General features: G+C 39.1%; 1 long non-coding RNA gene across 3 annotated transcripts; it reads right to left on the bottom strand.

Moving 5' to 3' along the window:
• Positions 1-623: 623 nt before the first annotated feature.
• On the bottom strand, positions 624-22669 carry LOC120410042. 3 transcript variants are annotated; one of them, XR_005601964.1, is made up of 3 exons: positions 22446-22669; positions 11738-11826; positions 624-1371 (listed from the first exon to the last, which is right to left on the bottom strand). It is a non-coding gene; the product is annotated as an uncharacterized LOC120410042 (long non-coding RNA). The 3 variants fall into 3 exon arrangements; XR_005601969.1 differs by lacking the exons at positions 624-1371; positions 11738-11826 and adding exons at positions 16746-17492; positions 17609-21510; XR_005601967.1 differs by lacking the exon at positions 22446-22669 and having other exon boundaries at positions 11738-11912.
• Between the last annotated feature and the right edge of the window lie 1786 nt (positions 22670-24455).

Raw genomic sequence — 24455 nt, forward strand, 5'->3', positions numbered from 1 at the left:
TTATGTGAGTGTTAGTGGCACTTATCTTGCTTCTGAAGACATCTTATTACTTTGGCTCATCCCGTGCAGACGGAGATCTGTGGCTGGGTGGGTTGGGTGGAGGGAGACCATGCATCTGCCTTACCTAGTTCAGTCCTATCAGCGTGGTAGGTGATAGCTGATAACAAATCTGTGTCTTTTTTATCCAGCCCTGTGGTTTGTGTATGAGCTGCGTGATCCTCTTTGATGAGGAGCCAAATGTAATTATGCACAGTCTGTCAACATGGGCACGTTTTTCTGAAGCACTGAGTACTTCCAGCCCCAACTGCATCTAGTTAAAGTGGTAAGACTTTTAGCACCTCTGGAATTAGACAGTGGGGAAAAAATTATCTTGCTGATACTGTCTTACTAAGGTCCCATTTATAATGAAGTTTCATTACTGTGTTTTCACAGGTCAGTATCTTAGATTTTACTCAGAAAGCAGTTTACACAATGGCATTGAGTGGAACTGGCTTGGAATAAAATTCACTGTCTGGGCATGGTTAATTTGTACTTTTGTGGAATTCCAAACTCAGTGCACAGAACATTCTGTTAAAAACAGTGGTTAAGATTGTTTTGCGTTGTCAATGATCCGTTTTCCAAAGGAAACAGGAAGAAATGTGCTATTTATTTGGCAAGCTATTCCAGACAACTGGGATGATAATTTTCCCTGGCACACAATCTCCTTATACAGAATTGAGTGTAAATGCCAATATTGATTGAACAGTATCAGGTATTCATTAAAATCCAAGTTAACTTTAAAATGTAGCACAGCCAAAACTACCCTTCAGGGACATTAACGTAATGGAGGACTCCATTGTGGAAAGCCTTAGCATCATTCCCAAGAGTAGACTTTCTGCCTCCATATAGTCTAAACCAACAGTTTGCTCAAGAAATTCATGTCTTGCTTCAAAATATAAATTACAGGTGCATGTGGGGTTTACATAAGCACAAACATATTTTCAAGAAAGATAGGGACGTGGCAATCTTGGAGTGTTTCAGCAGTGTTTTGGAACATAAACTGCTGAAAAGAGCCTTGTTTCCGTCTGCATCATTTTGTAGCCTCACTCGATATCCTGTCTACTTTATATCCTTAGTGTGAACAATATATGATAAGATGAAAGGCAGTTTACATAAAAGCAGGCCATCTCCTTGAAGAGAGCTTATGAAGTACATCTTCTGTGTATTCCTTTAATCCTTTGTGAAGCAGTAAACGGCAGCTTTGCCCTCTGTTTTGAAACTTTTCCTTAATTCCACGGGTTAAGTTTGTTGTGAAATAGTTTGGGGTTTTTTTCCCCTTTCCTCTGTGTGGAAAAAAGATACGGGAAAAACTGTCTCGTGGCATGTGTTAGCCTGCGGATAGAATCACAAAACAGTAGAAATGAATGCATTTTCTTGAAACCTCAGTAGTACCAGAAAACCTGCCTGACATGCTCGCACTTGAGTAATGGGATTAAATGTGCTCTGGTAGTGTCTGTGGGCTGGGAGCAACTTGGACTTCATGGAATGAAGCCAAAAAGCCTTGTCCAAAGCAGCTGGCAATCTAAGTGAGGGCAGTGCCTAAGCTCTGTGCGCCTTGTCATGTGAATAAAGCTCTTCCAGCTGGAAGTGAATTGCAGAACCAATTCCAAAACAGGAACAGTCAGGACAGTAAACTGAAAATCAGAAAACCTGGATTGTCTTTCCCAAACATTTTCTTTAAAGCTGATATTTTTTGTGTTCTTTCATAATTGAGTTTCTCCTTATACAGTTCTTGTTTTAACAAACTTACCATGTACTCGTAGAGTTACTGTTTAGGTTTTATGGGAACTACAGTAAAGCTAATAATTTTTGATTCTATTGAACACAGGTAGCAATGAAGAAAAGCAGTGGAATAACAGAACTGTATAATTCAAATTTGAAAATAAAATCCTGTACAGATATGTGCTGTCTAAATGGGATTCTTTTGTGTTACCGATGCATTTAGTCAATGAGCAAAGTCTGTGTAGCAAGTTTAGGAATCCATAAGGAAATAATTATGTACAGCTTGTTAAATTTTGTTTTTTGTTCTGTGTGCTGATGAAGGTTTGTATTTTCATGTCATGCAACAAAATAGGACAAATACAAGCGACAGGAAAGGAGAGAAAGGTAATTGAAGTACTTCAAGCAATACTTGTTTGAAGACAAGGAGACTTCCATAGGAGGCACTGATCTGTCATGTGCATCAACAGTCAAAAAGCCACAACTGGGAGCCACTTTATCATCCCCATGCTGTTTCCTTTGAGCTGTAAGTGGAGAGCTCACTTAAAAGATCTCCAGAGACGTTAAAAGCACTATTAAGTGCTACTCATCCTTAATCTCACACATACTGATTCTTGTCCTGAGGGACAGTGGATTTTCCTGGGATGCTGGAGAGACAAGATGATAGAGGTATGACCTGTATTCAGGTAGCAGAAAATGGAGGAAATATAAATGTCCTCTAGTGTCCACTCTTACATGTGCTGGCTGCAAATCCAGCTGTCAAGACGTAGGAGAAGAAGGAGGGAGAATGGTAGAAAACTGAGACAGTTGTGGTTCATCTGTATTTGTTTTTATATTACATTGTATTGAGGTGGTTCACAAAAGTAATAGGGAACCAGAGCATCTGGGCTAGAACACTTGATGTTCTGATAGTATGTATTGGTTATGCATGCACTGTCCTTTCCATCACAATCCAAACGCTTCAGTATTTTGTGGGTTACAATAGCTAAACAAAAATACCCTCCTGTTTTCTGATATTCAGGGCAGTCAGTGTTATTGCAGGACTGGACCTGTTCAACTGCTGTTGGTCAGGAGGTAAAACTGGATCAAGTCAAGAACAGGTCCCTGCCTTGAAAAGTCTGAAAAGCAAGGGGAAAAAAGTACTATAATACTAAACAAAACAAACCCATGTGTACTTTTATAGAGCAAATCAGATATGGCTTAGTTTGTTTGTACTTGAAAGGGAAAAGTCTCTGGCAACTTTCTTTCTCATTTTTTGGATTTGCCACAGGAGCTGGTCTTGAAGTATTAGTTCTGAGATTAAGGACCCTGAGCCAGCAACCACATGACTGTGGTCATCCGTGAGCTGATGTTGACCCCTTAAAGGGGAAGGGAAGAGCAGGAATGATAGCATCTATGATGACTTGACAAACAGCAGAGGAAAAAGAACATGGTTCTGTTATTCAGTGTTATGGAATCCTGTGGCACTTTTTTTTCCTTGGTTGTGAGGTTCTGTCCTGACTGGTCTCTTAATCACTTCTAAGCAGTTCCAACCAGGAAGCTTCTGTTCTTCATCTAAATTTGCATCAGCAGAGGCTTAATGAGAGATTAAGTCTAAGCCTGGTGAAAACCTGTAAAAGAAAAATGCTCCATGGAGGAGTGTAGGGGTGGATCCGATTGTGGAGGTGGGTGCCTACATGGTACAAAATGGGATGTCTACCTTTGGCATTCCTGTCCTAGTTGGTAATCCAAAATACTAAGTCAAAGTAAGGAAGCATCCTAATTGCTAAGGGAAAGCGAAACACCTCAGAGGAGTGCTCCCATTAGGGCTAACTAATAAAAAATTCTAATTAAATCCTTCCCTTTTTCTAGACTGCAGGTGCTTGAATTAAGTTTTCGACAGAGATGACTGCTCACTTGCGATTCACAACCACAAATCCTTTAATGAGGGTTGACACCCACATATGTTCTTTAAAGAGATGTTTATGCTGCTAATTAAAAAGGGGCCATGAGTCAATCCCTGGCCTCAAAGCCAAGTGGCACAAACTGGCTCAAGGCTGCACAGTTGAGGCTTCCTCTGGAACTAAATTTGTCTTGGACAGAGTTACCTGAAGCAGGAAAAAGGAATCAGGGTGTGAACTAAGATTTAAATATTGTGCATTATTTGTGGGCCTGCTGCTTAACCCAAATTCTGTCTCTCTTATTTAGCAGTAAAGTTATGCTTTGTGAGACTTGGAGAGAACTACCAGCCTTAATTGAGAGCCTCCAAGACAACAACTCTCTATACAGCCATCAATGGTTGCAATGCTTTCTGAAGAAGTGGGAGACCTGGTTTACAGGTTCCGAAGGAGTGCCACTGCCATGAAATTCCTTCAAACTCTCCTGTTAAACTGGACAGAAAATACTACTGGAAGCTTCAGGGCAGAGAAGGAGAATAACTTTGCATAACTTTGAGTGCTAATAGTTAAGGGAAAGGAAACACTCTCTTGGTTGGGTTTGGTTTGATTGGTTGCTTTTCTCCTGGGACTATTTCTGTAGAGGAAGCAGTTCTTAAATACAGGAATTACTATGCAGTTTAAATGTCTACGGTTCCTTTTATTGGCTCTATTTCTGAAAGAAAAAAAAAGCTTGGAAAAATCCCCAAAGAGGTTACTGTAAAGCAGTCATGACAAATGTAGGTACAAGATGTAGATGCAGGCTGTGTATATTATCACAGAAAGGATTGTGTTCAGCGGGAGAATCTGAAATGCATCTGTTGTAATATAGCCCTTTTCACTGCTTTTCTCTGGAAGAGGCTGCAGCTGTTAGATGTACTCAGCACTGCAAACCTTTATGCAGGTGGTAGTTACTAGCATCAGCAGACAGAACTTGTGGTTTCTGCCTGTTTGGGTTTTTTCCTGAACATGGCTTACAAAATTTGTAATGATTATTTCAAAATGTGATGAGAAGAGGGGAGACCACGGAGGGGAAAATTAGAAGTCTTAAAATCCTCATATTAATTGCCTCAGTGTTTTGTTGCTATACTTTAAGCTGTATGCCAAACAAACACACTTCTTTTTATTGCTCTGCAGATATGAACGGGAACATGATAGCCAAGGTCAAATGCATCCATCCATAAATATTTTGCAAATACTTTTATGGAGTACTTCTTTAAAAAGGTTGTGCTCAGTTTTCAGAGGCTTTCAGTGTACATTGGTTTTGAAAAGTTTCCAGAAAAAAAAAAGTCTGCAGTTCGTGTGTCCTGGAAGAAATCAAGGAACATTTTACTCCTTGAAATGATGGAAAGTCACCACCAAATCAAGCCTAATGCAATCACGCTCCTGCTGAGCACTGGTTTGTCATTCTGCATAATCACAGTTCTCTCTTTTGACCAGAGCTGTGTGTCAGCCAAAATACCAGTTGAATGTTTCAACAGCCAAAAACCAATAGAGAACTGAAAAGCTTTTCTTTTTGTTCTCTGTGGTTCTGACACCACCACCAGCACTGATAGGACATTGGGAAACTTTTTGTTTCTGAAAAGTAGAAGTTTCACAAGTAGAAGGAAATGGAATTAATGCTGCAACTGAAAATAGTATGGTGCAATAAAATTCCTCAGTTTCCAGGGGTTCCTATTTGAATTAAATAAATAGAAACTGGATCCATATTGCCCACCATCCTAGAGCCTCCAGTGTTTGGGGTGTCTTTCATGACTGGCTTGGTCTCCTCAATCCTGGGTGGGGCTTTACATATTGGGGGGAACACACAACATCACTGGGGTGACAATTACAGAGGTGGTTGTAGAAGAGCATCTCTGCCCAGTAAAGTGCTCCAATTCAGTTGATAGAATTCAATAAAGGGTTTAAGGCTATTTAAAGCAGTACTACTCTAGCTTTTTTTTTCATTTGGCTTGGCTTAGTATGCTTTGCTTTGCTTTTATGAGTCTCTGTTGATTAAAATCTTTCCTGTTTTCTACACGTTTAGCCACTTATCTTACCACTGATCTCTGTGTTTAGCTGAATCTCTGGGAAGTTACCTAGTAATGATTTGAGGTGCTCAGGAGAGAGAAAAATACAAGAATTCTTCCCTCATAAAGTTTTCTTTTACTAATTGTCCTCCTCACTGGCAAAAATATGTGCCTTGTTTCTCACTTGAGTAATGTAAAAGTCATGGACTATCATTTTTATCATTTAGGCAGAAGAGTTCAGGGAGTTTTATGTCATGTGCTGCAACAAAGACAAGTTAATACAAATTGTCAGGCTTACCAAAAAAGGTAGGAGGCAAAACTTCAGAAATTAATTGTAAAATTCCAGTAACTAGAAAGACGAAGAAAGTGAGTGTCCAGCTTGATATATCTGATAGATTTCTTCTAGTAGCAAGAACTGGCAAACTAGGAGAATTGTGAATTGCTCTGAGATTGTCATATGGCATGTCCTAACATAATCAAACATTCTTTGCAGTATTAAACTTCCATAGTTCAAACCATTTTATCAGACACATGCAAACTTGATTTGCCAATAACAAGGGAAACAACCCTAAGGATATGATTTTGATGTATTTGAGTGCTGTTTCAGCTTTCATTCTCAGGTATTGGTAGAAACATTACTGCTTTTGCTGTAGATGAGCAAGGCTCTTTAACCTCTCCAGATACCAGGGAAATGAACACTGTGAAAATACAGTTGCAAAAATAGTTTAGAGAGCTTGTACTCTGTGAAATGAACATTAAATAGATATTGTTTCACTGCACACAGGGGACATGGAGTTCTGTTTTGAAGCCTCAGAAACCGCCCTATCTGATTGTTTTGATAACTGCAGTTGGAAGAAACTGACTGAGAAAGCTCTTTAAACAACATTGCTCCTCTTCAGGAAAGTATGAAAACAGGTTCCTAACATTGATTGCAATGTATATTTAATAAACACTTAATTGAAAACTCTATATGGGCTCTTATGACTATGAAGATCCAAAGCACTCATGCATTAATTTCCAGTTCTCAAACGTTTTTAAAATGCTACTTAAAAACTGAGGCCCATATATTTTACTGAGCTACATCCAGTAAGTTCAGCAGGCTTCAATGAAGCTGCCATTCTGAGGATCTCATTCTGTGTATCCTAGTGGTTCTGAAATAAAATTTCATTTTCTAAGATGGAATTGTGGCTCTTCATTGATAGCTCTTCTTTCCATTTTCTTCTGTCCCAGAGAACCAAATACTCATGCTGTGAGAAAGCCTCAGTGTACTTTATTATAAACAATGATTAGTTAAGCTTTTTAGCAGCCATTCAAGGGAGAACAGTGGCAGTTCTTAACATTTTACAAAAGAGGTCGAAGGTACAGATGGTAATGTCTAAGTCTCATGCAAGTCTCATGAGTTTCAGGTTTGTGCCAAGTGCTCTGCCTTCTGGAAAAGCAGCATTCACATCAGAGGTCACCATCAAACAGTCACAGTGTCTACCTGTACATAGATCAAAAACCTACGCTCAAGAAATGTTCAGTCATCACTGGCATGTGTGCTACGCTAGTGTATGGCTTTTTCAGAACTAAAAGTAACTGTAGAACATTTTTCTAGAAGTCCCAAATTTTCTTTTACAGATAGAAGTTTGCTTAATCACATGCTGGCTTCATTTTAAGCTATTAAAATGAATTTTGGAGCTGAAGTGCTACAACAGTGTGTATGTAACTTAATCATCATAGTGGAAAAAAGGATGCCAGCAGCTCCTGTGGCTTCTGAGTATGTGAATGTGCATGGCTCTAAATCTTCATTCCACTTGGTAGCAAGAGTGCAGATTTATACTGGCTAGGCCCTCAAAATCATGCAGACATGTGAAGACTGTAGAACCTCTTGTTTTTTGATGTACAAAGCTTTGTTTTGTCCAGTATTTGTTGCTAGTTTCATGATGGGGAGAAAATCCATCCCTGTGCTGACAAGGCAGCACAGCTGGGTCAGTTTTGCTCCTTGTTACAATTACTGAATGCAAAAACTCCTAAATGGGGATATTTGCACAGCTGTCTAAAATACTGAAATATCTTCCCTCTTCCTCGAAGGAAATATAAGTGTATCAACAGATACATTCTAAAACCATTTTAAAACCCAGAACTGGAAACAAAACTTTTTTTAACTTGAATGACAAGAACTTGCTTGAACGTACCAGGATTTTTTTGGTTGGGTTTTGTGTGTGTGTGTGTGTGTGTGTATGTTTTGGGTTTTGGAGGTTTTTTTTGCTATTGTGAACTATAGAAATTAGATTTCAAAATTATTATAGAATATAAAAGACAAAAGACAAGGTTGGATGAGCTTGTGAGCAATCTGGTCTAATGGAAGGTGTCCCTGCCCATGGAAAAGGGGTTGGAAATAAATTATCTTTAAGGTCCCTTCCAACCCAAGCCAGTTTATATTTCTAAGATATACCACCAAATAATATTTATATACTCTGAATGCATGCACAAGGTCACCTACAATCTTCTTGTTCATCTTATGGAACCTGTTTCTTTCTAGAAAAATCTTTTGGACCAAAAGAAGATTATTGTTTTTTTGGAAAAAAAAAGAAGTTGGCATAAATGATTTCTATTACGTATCAGAACCTGTGTATTCTGTAAATCACCATCCCCAATTTTAAGTGGATTTTGAAAGAAACAGCAAGACTTTGCAAGTTATCTTCTCACAGCCCAAGGGGAAAGCTCCCTCCCTTCCTTTCACACCAGCTATTCTTGACTGCTAAATTGTCTTCCTGCTTCCTCCCTCTTAGATTTCATGTTTAAAGCTGCAGAAAGTTAAGATAAACAGAAGTTGTCACACTAACATATGACTCAGTAATACTGCATAGTTTTGTAGTTTGTTTTGTTTTTGGTTGGGTTTTTTGGATTTTTTTTTCACTAGAACTAGGACTGCTAGTGCTGCACAGGGTAATTGTGTTTTAAAAAAAATATGAGCAGCTGTCTGTGGATGCTTTAATTAGAATGGATTTCCTCATAAGAGATCTTTATAGTCTCACTCTTAAAGTAGATGGCTGTCATAATTCCCAGTTTGACAAGCTACACATGATTCTCAAGTTTCACTACCTTCCTTATAGCTTACATTTATATGGTTTTTCAAATGATCCAAAAGCTGTTATATATGTATGTATGCTACCACAGAAGAGTGAGCAGTCTGCTGCTGGCAAAGTATAAAAGAAAAAAGGTCTAGTTTTATGATCTGTGTCCCAGGATCTCAAATGTCCACTCAGAATAAACAGGAACTTTTAAAGCTTTGTGCATGACGCACCCCCCCTGAGCACTGGTAAACTGCACTGCGTCTTGTTTGCCCAGAGGACAGAAGGGAGAGTAAATATTCTCAAGTTTGAAAGTTCTGATTCTGAGATAATAGGGTACTTTACCACCTAACATGTAAAATACATACCTCCTTCCCCTTTGAATAGGTAAATTCCCGGCGTAGGGAAAATAAAAGCTACAGGGTTTGTAGGGTTGTGGTATTCCCCTCACTTCAATGGTTTTGCAGATGGTGAAATTTGCCTCAATGTATGTCTGCAAATCTTTCATACTTGGTGAATTAAATCACATTTCCTTTAGGACAGGGAGTATCTTGTCAAACATCTGAGCAGAATGAACCATATTGACTCAAAATTATGTATACCCAAATGATACCCAAGTGGCTCTAATGCAACATGGTTAATCCTGAGCAGTAATAGCCAAAGTATACATGGATTTTAAGGCACCTAAGAAATGCTGCTCAATACTGAGTGCCACTAAGACACACTCAGAAACCAGAAACACTGTGGTGTGTCATTCCTTAATTCCAGCGTAATGAGTACTCTTATAAAAAAAAGAAAAAGGGACTTGCTTTGTTTTTTTTTTAATTTTGGTTTCATCTTCAACAAAGCTTGTCTGCCCTCCTGTTGACTCAGTATTTTGGAGGGTTTTTCTTTACTATATTAAGGGGAACTCATTTTTTAATTCTAAGTGTATCTTTCCCATTTACTGGCTATCACAAATGATTTTTCATTTACTCTAGAATTTTTTTTACAAGTTCTCTTGCATCTGTGCATTTTTGCTTTACTGAAAACCAGTACACTAGTGCATTCAGTGCACTCTCTTCCATTTCTTTGAGAAAGAGTTTTACTTAGAAAATGACTTACTGATTTCTCTTTCCTTCTTAATCCCACTTTTCTTTCCTCTTTGTCTTGTGCAGGTGACTTAGATTTGGAGCACCGGAGCACTGCTCTTCCAAAGCTGGAGAGAAGTTGTAGCACAGTGCAGGAAGGAGGACTGCAGGTGCCTGTGTCAGGTCTGTGTTCCTCTTTCCTGAATTCTGTCGCCATTTCTATACCATGCAGTGGGGCTCTTCTACTGTCTCTCTGTCCACGGCATCCCTCCGGAACATTAAATAATTGTATCCCTGTGTTCATGCTGCTTCTGCTTATGTCCCTTCCTGACAAGCATTTCTCTGTACTGACTACTGAATTTGAGGTTGAGGAAATCTATATACAAGTGCAATCCTGAATTCATGTATGGATGGGTGTGTTGCTTGTTGATGGAGGAAGACAACCCAGTCAGCTGGAAAAAGTTCTTTAAATTAAAAGGTCATTATTTGCATTGACTTACTAAGGGTTTTATATGGTCTCATTTGCCCTTGAAAAATCTCTGTAACAATGGTAAATTGTTGTGGAAATGTTCTTGACTTTTGTGCTGCAGGTCTAATCTGAGTGTATTCAGCCCACAAAATCAAAGGAGTTACTCTGATTTCCATGGGTTGCTTATGTGCTTTATTTTGGAGCAATGATCTAGCCACAGCAGTGTCCTTTTTTATTCTCTTGGGCTGTGGCACTGGAAAGCTCTCTCAGTAGGGTTGCACTGAAAAGACCACCTGGGAAACTCAGCTAGAGCAAAACATAGCTGCTCAGTTTGCTGGACAAGGATCCTCTAAAGGAAGACCTAACACAGTGCTCACAGTTACCTCAGTTCTTTCAAGTTTGGTTAGAAGTGAGGAAGAATGTACTTTACAGAAGTGCCCATTGATATCTGGGATGTCTTTTGGATGGCCTGCTGCCTGCTCATAGTGGGCATTGTTCAAAATTCTTGAACTGCTGTACCTGTTCTGGACACAGGCTTTGGACAAGGGAACTCACTGATGGATCTGTGTCTTTTCTTTGTAATAGAAACGTGATCAGGACTTACAGTTCTGCTAAAACATTACAGATGATTTTTAGTTTAGCACAAGCAACATGTTCAGCATTTGCAATGCCTTCTATATACATTACTATTGGATGTGAATAGCCTAGAGTTTACAAGAAACACAGGAAGAGAGGAAATTCATTGGTGAAGATAACTGGGAGCTTATTATCATTACTTCCATGTCTTCTAAGGTTTCTTGAGTACTATTTGTTTTCATTATTTTCAAGTATTTTACATGAAACAGTAGCTAAATTACACAAAAGAATCTCAAAAGCCAACAAAGGCAATTTGCCAATTTCAAAACACAAAGTGTAGGAAGGAAAACCCTTCCAGGTTTTAGAAGGTAGCTAGATGACTGCTAGTATAGTGAGAAAACCACAGCAGCGCTGAAAAACTAAATACAGTAAAGGTTTCCATCAGTATTAGCCTGTCCAGTTCTCCAGACCAGGTGTGAATTGCTTCCTCAGTGCTTTGACCTAAATCTGTCAATATGATCAGCTTGCTGGTGGAAATGCAAACCCATTTTAGCAGTTGCCAACAGTAACATCTGAACAGCATGATGGCATAATCTGTCCAGTCAGTATGAGACAGAGTTTCCAGCAGCAGATCTGGCTACACTGAAATGAAATTTGCTAGTTTGAATACAAAAGGGGCCTTTCTCTTTTGTTTGATTTGTATGTTTGCCCACTGTATATGCCTGGTTTTTCGTTACTTTCATGTATTCACAGTTCAGCACCAGTAAAGGCATAAAACAGTTCAAACAAGTAATAAAACAAGAAAGCGGTTTGGTTGATTTATTAATCTAAGTGGAGATAAAAACTGTCAAGGGCAACTGATAGAGAACAACTTTGTTGTACACACCACTTGCTCCTGCTGGGCCCACTGCCTTTCCCACTCCTTCAGTGCCATTACACATGCATTGATGTTGCTCTGTCATCTGTTCTTTGTTTCTGAAATACAAAAAATATTTCAGCCCAAAATAAAATTTCTAAAGAGATGATGTATTTAAACTAGCCTTAGCCACCCCAAAGTTAGGCATCTCCTTCAAGCTATCCCATACACGATTTCCCCATATTCAACAAAGAAAGATAAGATTCTCTTTGGAGCAATTTTTCTTTCACCAAGACCTTAATTCAGGTTGGCTTCCCTGTGGAAGTGTCAGTCTCTCCATTAAAGCAGAGAGGCCCAGGCAACTAGATCACAGTCTGCAATGAGAGAATCCTGTCCCCTATCATGTCCTATAACCTCTGGGATGGTTGCAAAGAGTATTACCCATGCTTTCAAGATTCCTGCTAGTGGAACATTAGGATAGATATTAAATGAATTAAAACACACTTTGGTTGACAAAACTAAGGTGCATGTCTTCCAAACACTGCTTCTCTTCTCAGTGACAGCTACTGAAGGCGTCACTTACTTTAAACGTGTGAGCACAGGTTTAAAATAAGTGATTTGATGCCATTTGATACGTGCCCATGGGCAACTTCGGAAAGACTTAAATGGCACTGCAAGATGAACTTTCTCTCTCTTCTTTGTGCACGTACTCACGTGTAATGTTTATAGCACTTGTGTAGTAAACATTTTGTCTGAAGCACCCTGATTGCTAAGTAACTCTAGACATTGAAGCAAATATGATGAACAGTAACTGCTCAAGTAACCACTGGAGATTGTGCAGAAATAAAATGCTGATAGGCAACCGGGGAGGCACCCATCACACTAATTATGTAGGAATAAGACATTTGTCCTCAGGGCTTTTTTTATTTCATCACTTTCTTGCTTTCTCTCTGCAAATTATATTTCTTATCCTTAAATGTCAATTTGTCTTCCCTTACAGCTGTTCTCATCCACTACACAAGTATGCTTCTCCATGGTTGCGGCTCACAAATTGTTTACTTCTGATTCCTGGAGTTATAGGAGCCACTTGTTTCCCCAGTAGTTAAAGTCATTCACATTTAGTGCATTCCTAAACAGATATAAATGTTGAATAAATCATCTCATGCTGATGTGTTGTGGCTTTGCAAAGTAACAGCTATGTACAAGAAGCAGTACTCTCTTAACAGATAACAGAGAAGAAAATCAGGTTGCCTGTCTTTTGTCTTTATTACAAAAAAAATAAAAAGTTTTCTGGAAACTGAGTTTTCATTTTTACTAGAATCCAGTACAAAAAAGCTATTACCTATTCCATAATTTTTTTAGAGGGTGAGCCAGGACAATAAAGAGGTATAAATTTTGTATTTATGTTAGTAATATCCTAGGAAATTATGCAAGATTTAATTTTTTGGTTTTTAATAGAGAGAGTTTTTTCAAGAATTTTAAGATGTTACCTTGAAATTCAAGGCTTGACACTAATCAAACTAAGTACCTCAGCCTGATATCAGTACATTTACTTTGGTTTTGCTATGATGTATGCAAAATAAGTACAGGTACATCCACAAGAGATTCTTGGCATTAACTTCACCATTTTGCTTTATGTTAGAAGTATGATTTGTATTTTTTTTTCTTGGAGGTATTCTCATGGAAGTCAGGCATCTAACTACAGAATCTAGAATATGAATTTCATCTCCTTATTTAGTTAATAGAGGGAAATACTTAGCAGGAGGGTAATTCAGTCTTTCTGTAATGCTTACTTCTCTCCATTGACTACAGCATCAGATATTTACACTTCTGTCTCAATTCCTCACCCAAATATTAATAACTACAAGGGATGAATCCTGGCTCTATTATTGTACATTCAGGTTTTATGTTAAATGATGCCTTCTGACAATGTGCTGGATCTAATGCAGACAAAGGATGTCCAGATGAGGAAATGGAAAGCGTAGCAGTTATCATATGCTTTGAAAACTCAGAGAATTCAATGCAACCAGTAGCAGGTAGGATTTGAGAAAGAGAGAGCTTGCAGAAATACTTTGCATTATCCATAATGTTGCTACAGAGGAAAGAGCTGTTGATTAAAAGACTCCGTGAATCACACTGAATAATTTTTAGGAAGCAGAGAAACAAAATCAAACAAACTCTCTATCCTAAAATAGTTCCAAGGTGCAAGGATGGCCCTTGAGATTTAACTTGCAGTAACGAAAACCAATAGATTTTTCAGCATGGTAGGAAAGAATGAGGACTGAGTGATTTTTAGAGCAAAGACAGTGCTGGAATTTTAACTCTTCTCTAGGAGACTGGCTATAGAAAATGGAAACACTTGGCACTTAGGTAAAGCAATTCAAAAAAACTTAACCTGGAAAAGGTGCCAAGATGTAAAAGAAAGGTCTAACACCAGCTTTCCTGGAGATTAACACAACATGTTAATTATCCAATGGAAGAGTGATTTTTGCTCTGATTTTTTTTATAAAACTGATCTTTACTGTGAAATCCACGATTTTCCAGTCCACTTGTTTTGGTTTTCATGGTGTTTTTCCATGAAGGTGAGGAAGCTTTGAGCTACTTTCAGTGTACAAACATACATGATTATCCTGTCCTTGTTTACCTCTCCTTTGTGATATAACACATCACAAAACCCATCTTAGTAAGAATGAGTTCCTTACATGAAATTTCTTATCACACGTCTTGCTGTTTGGTGTTGTGGAGTTTTTATTTTGAGTGTGTTTTAACATTAATTCTGCAGAAAATTAATTTCCTTCTGAAATACATACTCTTCATTGACAGACTTGAGCTTTGGAAACTGCAGTCTGCCCTGGCCCAAGACCAAGTTCTTTGGGGTGAGATTATACCTGGAGAGTACCTGCACCGGTCATGCTGTAAGGCCAAGGAAAACATGAAGGGTAAACAGCAGTACAGGAGCTTTTGTGAGTTGGTAATCAATCATTACTGATACATGGAAGCACTGAAACGTAGCTGGAAACTGTAAGCTTGGTATTAAAAAGAGTTTTCTCTCTCCAAGATGAGTCACAGATAGGAAATGACATTGTTCCTTTCCTTGTTTTCTCTCCCAAGATGAGATAGTAATTTTTAAGATAGTTTACCTGTCTCTGCATATGCACAAAGACTAGGCTGAACTTTACTAACTGAAGTTGACTTTAGGATTTTTCAAATGGGAAGAGTTAATTCTCCAGCTGCTAAGTCACCACCATGCCACAGTCAGATCACCCACTGTGAGATTTTTGTATCAGCTTTGATACCGGAGCTACCTGCTATTCTTTCTTTATGCTCGGTAGAGAGAAGCAGGCATTTGTTCATCTCATCTAAAAATTGAAATGTGAAAACCAGTTCAGGTGTCTAAACATACTTGCTCCATAAGGTGTCTTGAGCCATCCACATGAGACTGGTAGGTAAAGTACCAGCACTTGTGGGAGACCTGTGCTCTTCCCCAGTAGAAAGCAGGAGGCCCAGCATGATGCCCTGTTGTAGTTAAGCTGTTGAATTAAGTCCTGTATTCTCAAGTTTTCACCACTTAAACCATTTAGGAGTGGGATTTAGTACCAGACTGTAGATGCCTGAATGTAATGCTTGCAAATGAATTGCATGTCTAAGCTCCCATTAAAATCAAAGCACATTTAATTACTACTGTCAGTAGTGTCTGGAGAGCTAAGATGTCATTTAACAGAAATTTTTCAGAAAAATAGATTGCTGATTATAATGGGTTTTGATCTGACTTGTAGAAGCCAAATTCTTCTATTAACAGGCATCTGGTGGCATTTTAGTTGAGAGCAGTGGAATTATTTATCAAGAGAACTTTTCCAATCGGTGTACAGTTGCCTTGCATTAACGTAATTGATTCAGTACCAGCTAGAGTAATGTGACTATGTTAAAACTAAATAACAGTTACTTGGGGTTTATTTAGCTCAGAAACCCTTTTTTCATGCTCACTTCATTCTCATTTGTTAGAATTTTATGTGGTAGGTTTTAATGAGTATATGTTTATACATTTTAGGATGTTTATATTAAGTTATGCAGCACCTGCAGCAATTTTGCAGGACAGACATAGCCTGTACATCAATTTATTTTTACTACTAGTCATATGGTATTCTGTGACATGACAGTACACCTCATACGTGTGTTGTAGAAAGGTAATGCCTGAAGGTGTGATAAAAATATTATTTAAAAACATCTCTAGATCATGTTTCTAAGAGACTTTTGCATGAGGAAAATTATTTTTCTGTCACAGAGGGCAATTAATAACATCTGTAAGAAGTATGACCAACACGGTAGAGTGGTTTGGGTTTTATTTTTTAAATGGCTATGTTCCCATGTCCAAAAGAAAATACAACTGGGAACAACAGGGACAGCTGACCATTCATGTAACATAATACCTCTAGCAGCTTTGGTCCAGGAATATGCTTTATCACAGGCTAGAAGTCCTTTGGATGCTCTATAGTTCCTGGAGCATTTTTTAAATCTGCATTAAACCTAAAGAACATGAGTATAGCACAGGCTTTGATGTGAAAACTCAGTCCCTTCCTTGCCTTGGCAGAAGAGACAGTGACTCTTAAAGAGAAGTGACTCTTAAACAGACATTAGCCCGATAAACAAACCCTCCATCAAAAAGGGGATCTGGAGAGACAAATACAGTAGGATCTGTCCAAATCACCCCTGGGCAGGGTGGCTGACAGTCTTGAGATCCCTAATCATAAGGCCCTTCTAAAGACCTGTTAGCACCATCCCTGCTAACAGCTAGACTCAGGAACTTTTGTGTTGGTGTCAGCTTCTGGGAACTACTTGCAGAAGATTCCCTGTGACTTTGTTGTACATCCTGTGAATGGTGCAGCACACTGCCTGCAGAGGAGTAAACTGTGATGCAAGGCTGGTGTGACAGCCTTAGTTAAAAGTCGTGTTCATGTATCCCTGTACAGGTAAGAGCTTGGAATAACCAAAGGTTTCTGAGGAGCAATCCTCAAACAGTTAGCAGAGATACCTCCTCTATTCTGTGCTAGTTGAGTGACTTCTTGCTGCAGAAAAAAAGAGAGCTGGGGAAGAAGCTCAGGCACTATACCCAAGATGGTCTACACCATTTAATTCCTCGTTCATTCCCTGTCTTTCTTTTGGGCTGCTTCAGCCAGCCATCTCCAAGACATGCTTCTAGGAGATTAGTCCTAAGCCAGTTTGAGGTAAGCATGCTGGTGCCAGCCAAAGTGACACCCTTTCTTGAGCAGTTTGTGGTCAACAGGTAAACAGGTAACCTCAGGGTTTGTGGTAATAGAGAGAGATCCTTTTTGATCATCACTTTCCAAGATGAACTCCTTAAAGGTAAGATTTCATACACCACAGTTTATTTTCCAAGCTAAAACTTAACAACAGTAGTCTTTTTCTCAGGCCTTATTGGCAGCAGAAAAGGCTGCTAGAAGTTTCTTTACTAAAAGAGATTTGAATATTCATCTAGAAACCTGCGAAAATAAACATATTTTGTCTGGAAAAATACTTCTCTAGATATTTGTGATGAACCGAACAAATTAATAGATTAAACAGTGCTAAACATATCGAAAGGAGGGAAGGAGGAAGGGGAGGAGGGGAAACAAAGAAGCAGAAACAATGTACATCTTCTTTCCTCAAGTACGCAGCTTCCAGTTTGAGTCCAAGAACTTCAGAGCTGTTTACTTGCTTCTTACTTTTGGTTGTATCTCAGTCACTGTTGAGCCATCCAGGTTTAAAGGCCAAGGCTCTATTGTATCTCCTAGTTTAGGATGAAGCATTAGGAGGCCTTTTAGTGGAGTTGCAGTTACATAATATTTTTGGGTTTAGTATTAATTTTTAAATAGATATACAACATGAAATGAACATAAAACATACCTAAGAATGTTCCTTTGCTCATTCCTCCATATTCCACACTTTCCCCTCTATGCCAGCAAGGAGGGACAATCTAAGAGATCTTCCATGCATGCAGAGCATGATCTTCTTTGCTCAAAACACTTAATATATTCATCCTTAAGGTACACGTATAGGGCTTGCTTCCAAATATTTGCAATGAACCTACTACATAAACTGGTTATCATGCGCTGAGGTATTTTTGACTAGTCTCTGAGGTGACAGGTCTCTTTTGAAATATCATAACTGTTGCTAATTGGAAATTGTAAGTAGTTTATTTAGATACTATAAAGGACCTGGGGTTTAGTTGTCCTATTTGTTGTAACATCTGCCCAATTATGACTAGAAAAGAAAAAAAAAGCACTGAATGACTCTTACATCTTCTCCTGAAACTGGAGGCAGCAGCATTTGCCTACTGATGTCATTCTCAGAAGCATGTGAACAACAGTATCATAGTCCATCTCTGTCTAGCCACAGTGTAAGTAGGAAAAGGTGGGAAACTGGGGAAATTTGGTCAATTGTCATATGATTAGAGTGCATGGCATGAGGCAATTTTGATTGGACTTTGTGCTCCTCCATCTCCTTTGTGTTCTGATCAATAGTTTCCATCACGTGCATATACGGTGCTTTGAGTCAGGTGATTAATCATATTGCATATAGCTGTATTTATACTTCCACAAATCTCTGACATCTACTTCTATCATCAGTAAAAGTGTTAGAATTCTCCTTGTCAAACAAATACCTACATGTGGCAACCTGTATTAAGTTGTTATATCCTGTAATTTAATTGTAGTAAACTTCTTCACAAGTCACTTGGATAACGACTAAGGGCACACTAGCAGTAACTAGTCTATACCCAAACTTCACAAAATACTGCTTCTGAGTAAACTTAGTCCAGAAAAAGAAAAAAAGTACATCTATTTTCTTGGCCAATCTAAACAAATCTAAGTCTATGTTGCTCCAAAGGAACAATTTTTCCTGTGCCACCAATAGGCGCTCTTTTGCTTGACTTGGCTTATTCTTCTGGAATATATAACACATCTTGAAAGTTTTCTCAATATCTCTGTTCAGCTGAGCCAATAGAAAGCATTTCTGGTTCTCTTCGGTTTTTCAGTCCTTAAATGACCTCTACGGTCTTTTATACAAGCAAGAGTGCAAAAATGTTTTTTTTTTTGTCCAAAATTCCGTCTGAGTCTGAAATTCTCTCTCACAGGATGGGTGAGACCACCCTCTGCTAATTGTATTTGTAATTTTTTAAAAGTCTTATCCTCAGCTTGTACTCAGCCTTGCTGTGTACTCTGCATAGGCAAGTGATGCTTAAAGATTTCTGTGAAGTTGTATAACTTTCCAAACTGAGAAGTATGGACTAGGAATTGCTAAGGCTGTGTCTAGGTGATCAGGGTTAGAAGTGCATCTAGGACTGAGATGATGGAGAGGCGCAGCTTTCCTAGCTTACCATGGAATGAAGGCAGAAGTTACTCTGCTTAAACAGACTGTCATGTAGACATCTGGGAGTACATCACTGACAGTAAATTGAACGGAGCTTAAACATCTTGCTTCCTTCATCATACTGGTTTTAAAACCTACAAAAGAAGCAGCAGATCTGAGCCAGCCAAAGAGTAAAGCTGATAGAGCCACTGCAGAAACTGTGGAAGCTGAAAGCATTAAAACAGTGATGACTTTAAAAGCTTATTTCTGCTGTCTTAACTCCATATAGCCTGTTGTCCATACAGGTTTGCCATTTGCTCTCACCAATTTTCTCCTATCCTTTTGTTTTTCCACCTATGTAATTCTTCTCAGAACTCCACTGGAAAGATTTAAGCAACAAATAAAGCCAATAATAGCAATGCTAACAGAGATAATATTTGCTACTACCACATTGTTTGCTGTGCTTGTATGTTCTTCCTTTCTTCTGCCCTTTGTCTGTCTAGTGTATTTTCTAAGTTCTGTGGTCCTGATATATTCTCTGATTGCATATTTATACAATTGTGGTAAAGTCCATGTTTCTTAATGGTTCTTAAAGCACAGTATAAGCTTCTATTAGATCTGCACAGTATATGCATACCAAATATATGCATTTCAAAATCAAACTTTGAGAGGGAAAGTACAGAGTCAGAGATTGTGATGACAAAGGGAAACAGAATTTTGCTCTGTATTGGATGAGAGAAAATTGGTTTTTTGATATGTGTTCTTGTGTTTGGATACACATGGTTACACTATTTGGTCTTGAAAGATAGACTACAGAAGAGGGTTTCATGTGTAAGTCTACAGATATCTGCATTCTCCTTTGAAATTTAGTCCAAGATGTAGACTGCCATTAAAAAATTGTGGTCTCGTGCTACACATATTATTTATCAGAATGTATCTTGTGTAGTGAATGATTTACCACAAAGAAAAATGCTGTACATAAAAAGTAATTTGAAAATTAGTCCATGCTATTTATTATATATATTCTATTTTTCACGTATGTAGTGAAGTCAGAGAGAAGGATGGTACGTCCGGACTCTGAAGAACTTTCAAGCTTTATATTGTACTATCACAATCACTAGCAATGATTTCATTTGGACTTCACTTTGGTCTTCTAAGTTAGGTGATTATTTTTTCTCCTATGGTTGAGTGTGGTGGTATTCCAGCATAGATGTATGTTAGAATCCCTGAATCAAAGAGTAGTTTAAGTTGGAAGAGACCTCTTAATGTTCTTTGATATAACACTCTGCTTGAAGCAGTGTCAGCTTAGATCAGGTTGCTCAGGATTTTGTCCACTTGGGTTTTAAATACCTCCAGTTCTCTGTATGTCAGAGAGAGGCACTTAACCTCTTATTTGGACCTGTTAAGTAATTTGTCCATTGGTGTGGCTCCTGATTTCTTATTGGCAGTGTTATGCTTTTGACTGGGAAGAATATTTCAGGTTTGTTCACACTGCCTTTGTCGGAGGAAAGATGTCTAGCAGAGGATGAGCAGACCTTGGCAAGATGGATCCCTCTTGTCTCCAATGCTCTCAGACAAGGCTCTTTTGATGGTGACACAACCCTTTATCTCACTTTGTCAGGAGGGCAGCCACAGACTTTGTTGCTGAGGAACAACCACAGCATTATATTTTAGACTTGGGATGCTCAAAGCACCTCCAAAACTTGAAGTTAGGAATGGGAACATATAAGTTCTTTGTGGGGAGCTCATTCATGCCTTGCAGCAGCAACATGGCATCATCAGAACCTTTCTGTCATGGACTGGAAGTGGTCCTGGGGGAGCTGTCCACCCCAAAATAGTTTGGAGAAAGTTAACTCAGCAGGCTCAGAGGAAAGGTAAGGCAAGACCCTTCTCTTGGCCTCTCTATTGTAGGCTCTTGGCCTTTCTGAAGCAGTAAGTGCATCTTTTCCCTGTGAATATAAGAAACTAAAGGGACACTTTCCCTCAGATTTCCCAGTGCTAAGACCTACAACTCTGTGAATCAGTAGAGGCATCACTCCCTGATCCTGCAGGGCATTGATGATAGTGAGGAGATTCATTAATGTCATGACTTGTGCTTGTCCACTTATCCCTGGGGCCCTCACCACCATGGTTACCAACATCTGGAGGCAAATCATGTGGGATGTTGCACAGCTGGGCTCTGGGTAGTCTGGAGATACTGAGACACAAACCTATCTCTTGGACTCTAGCACCCCTGCATAGGGTGTGCCTTGAGCACATGGGATCATAGGCATGTAGGATAGTTAATTCTCCATCAAAGATTTTGTGCATATTTTGGAAATATTGAAACTTCCCTCAAATTCCAGCCTCTTTTTTTTTGGCTTTAGATGATGTTTGCTGAATTTGAAATGGTGAAACCATGAGTGTTGATCTCCTCTTGGCTCCAGCTGCCGCTTCTTTAAATGCTGTTTGGCACCATTCTGTTCAGCAAAGGATACAAACAAGACAAGTGCCTCACAATCTAACACAAGAATGTTTTGGAGCATGTTGCCAAGGTTCAGGCATGTTGTTTTGGTCTATAGCATGAGAATCAGGAAGGGCACATGAGGCCATGAAGCCTTCAGACTGAAGAAACCAAATCTGATAGGATTTATTTTTATGTTTCATATATGAACAAAACTTTGGCATTTATTTTTTTCCAGTTCATGCTTGCACTTTTTGTTTAAGGCTCCAGCCCTTCCGACACCACCCTACAAGGAATATTGGATGATAAACAACATGCATGTGGCCAGGAAGATCAATAGACTATGACTGGAATGTGAAACATGGGATATAGCAATGCAACAGTAAAGATAGGACACTATTTGTAATTAGGCAGTAGCCAGGACTACTCTATATTCAGTGCTCTTCTAAAAGGACAGAAAACACAAATCCTGTTCCAAAATTATCTGAGAAAAGAACTGAGATAGGGGTATGAAAAGATATGAAAATAAGATGGAGCTATGACACAATATTATCCAGCATAACAAACATGCAAGATATATCCCTGATTATGTAAGAGAATGAGGAAAATTTCCTAGTATTGAATCCACCCCATGTACTAAAGAGAACATCCTTTTTTTCAGGCAGTCAGGCAGTGGAAGAAGACAAGTGAGCATTTCAAGCTACTATCAGTGCAGAAGCACTGGCCAGTAAATCAAAAACTTTGAGAACTTTTCTGCAGGAGCATGATCTGTTATGGCAAAAAAAGCACACTTCAAATGAAAAAGTAATAGTAGCAACACATGTCAGTGATAAATACAAGACAGAGAAAATATAGAAAGGCTGAGCTGTGAAGAATCAGGAAAATTAATGTTGGTGTTCATGCCATAAAAAATTTATTTAAAAGGCTTGGAGAAGACAGGAAAAAACTTACCTGATTTCAAGTGGTTAACTTCAACATTTAATGAATATTAGTCCAGGAAACCCCAACTCCCTTTGCAAGAGCCATTAGTAGAGTGAATTGCTGTCAAAATCCAGCCTCTAATACCAAAAAGTGTTAACTTATCTGCTTCAACCAACAAATAAATCAAACTACAAAAAGATTTTCCAGCTACTGTTTTTTTGGAATGACTCCCAAATATATTAATGGCATGAGTTCCTTCAACTTGAGTCTTTTGGAAAGGCTCCAAATAAAGCTAATGACACAAAGTTCTTTCAACTAGTCTCTTTTGGAATGTGTCCCCATAATATTATTGTGATTCCCTCAACTCATTCATCTTTGTAACATCATAGTAATTACGCATTCATTTTCCTATATATTGAACTGCCTTTCTTTGTAATAAAGTAACATTTTAGGTAATTAAACAGCATTTTGATTTAAACTATATTCTATATTAATATATGCAGTGTTTACAGCCAAACATAGAGAACTGAATTAGTAAAACAAAAATTTCATTAAACTGAAAAACTGAAATTTCAGACACAGTATATGTCTTAATGAGCAACTCTATTGTCCTGGGCTGACATTATGAAGCTGCTTCATTCCTTAACCATCTGCTCAAGGCCCAAGGACGCTGTGCCTGTAAGACGGACCCGGGGTGGGGCCTCAGGACCCGAGTGCGGGGCAGTTGAACGGCTCAGCCCAAGGGCTCAGGGGCTCTGGGGCTCAGCAGGGCTCGGGAGGGAGTGTGCCAGGAGCACTGTGCTGCTTTTTTGTTTTTCCTTTGTGTTCCAGCTAGCTGGGAAAAGTTTCTGTTGGTTTTTCTTGTTCTTTTTTCCCTTTCCTTCCCCTTGCCTCACTACCTCCCTTCCATCCTTGCCGGTCCAGGGAGCCTGCAGGGCGGCCCCGGCAGGCCCGCGGGGTGGCCCCGGCTGGTCCAAGCCCACATGTCTGTTCCCTCTCTGGGAATTTGTTGTATTTTGAGGGTTTTTTTATCCCGTTCTACCCTGTTTTGTTTGTGTGTTAAGGAACAGTTTGTTCTTTTCCACTCTCACTTCTTGTGACCCATTTGTCTCATTGACAGAGGAAAAGGGGAGGCCCTTTTCCCTTCAAAGAAGACACTCACTCTGGAGTGTTTCCTCCTGAAGTTTTGTCTCAAAAACCAAGACATCTGTTATAGGAATTCAGGTATGCAGAATGTGATGCAAAGACTTCTTTCATAATTTACCCAGTTGAGTTGTCAAGCTAATTCACGTAACAAAATAGTCTGGCTTTTTTGTGTGGCTACATGGAAAAGAGTCATAAAAGACAATATATCTTTTAACCATTTAAAAGTTCTTATCTCTGAAATGCTTATGTTGTTATTCTTTGATGTATTTTTTCATGGCACAATGAAGTTGAATCTTTTGGTGTCATCCAGACTGAGTAAGTTGTGGTTTACTGCAGACAATGGTAACTTGCCTCTTTATACTCCTTAAATTATACCTGCTGAGAACAGACTGCTTGTCTATCTGAATCACTTTTACGACTTCAATGAAACACTGCCGACTGACCCAGGCCAGGTTTTTCCTAAACATTTACTTGCTCTGATTGCTCTGCTCTAGTGTGGGGTCCTCCACAGGCCACTGTCCCTTCATGGGCATATCCACACTGGCACAGGCTTATCCATGGGCTTCAGTCCTCTGGCAAGTAGTGCTTCCTCTGAGTGCATCTCCCCCAATGCCCCTCAAAATGTCCCCTTCTGTGTCCCTCCTCCTGTATCTGCACGTGTCCCCTCCTGTGCCTCCTCTTGGGTCTCCTTACATGCAGTTTGGGCATCTGGCAGCTCCTGTCCTTTCCTAAATATGTCTGAGCAGAGCTACTGTGTGTTCCTCTGACCAGCTGAGGTTTTGGCACAGGTTGTATTGGCTGTTGAGCTGGCTGGAACTGTTATTGTACAGGATAGTTCATGGCCTTCTCCCAGACAAGTCACTCCTGTAGCCTTCTGCTACCCAAACCTTGCCA

This window comes from Corvus cornix, chromosome 1, assembly GCF_000738735.6.
Source record: "Corvus cornix cornix isolate S_Up_H32 chromosome 1, ASM73873v5, whole genome shotgun sequence".
Taxonomy (NCBI): Eukaryota; Metazoa; Chordata; class Aves; order Passeriformes; family Corvidae; genus Corvus; species Corvus cornix.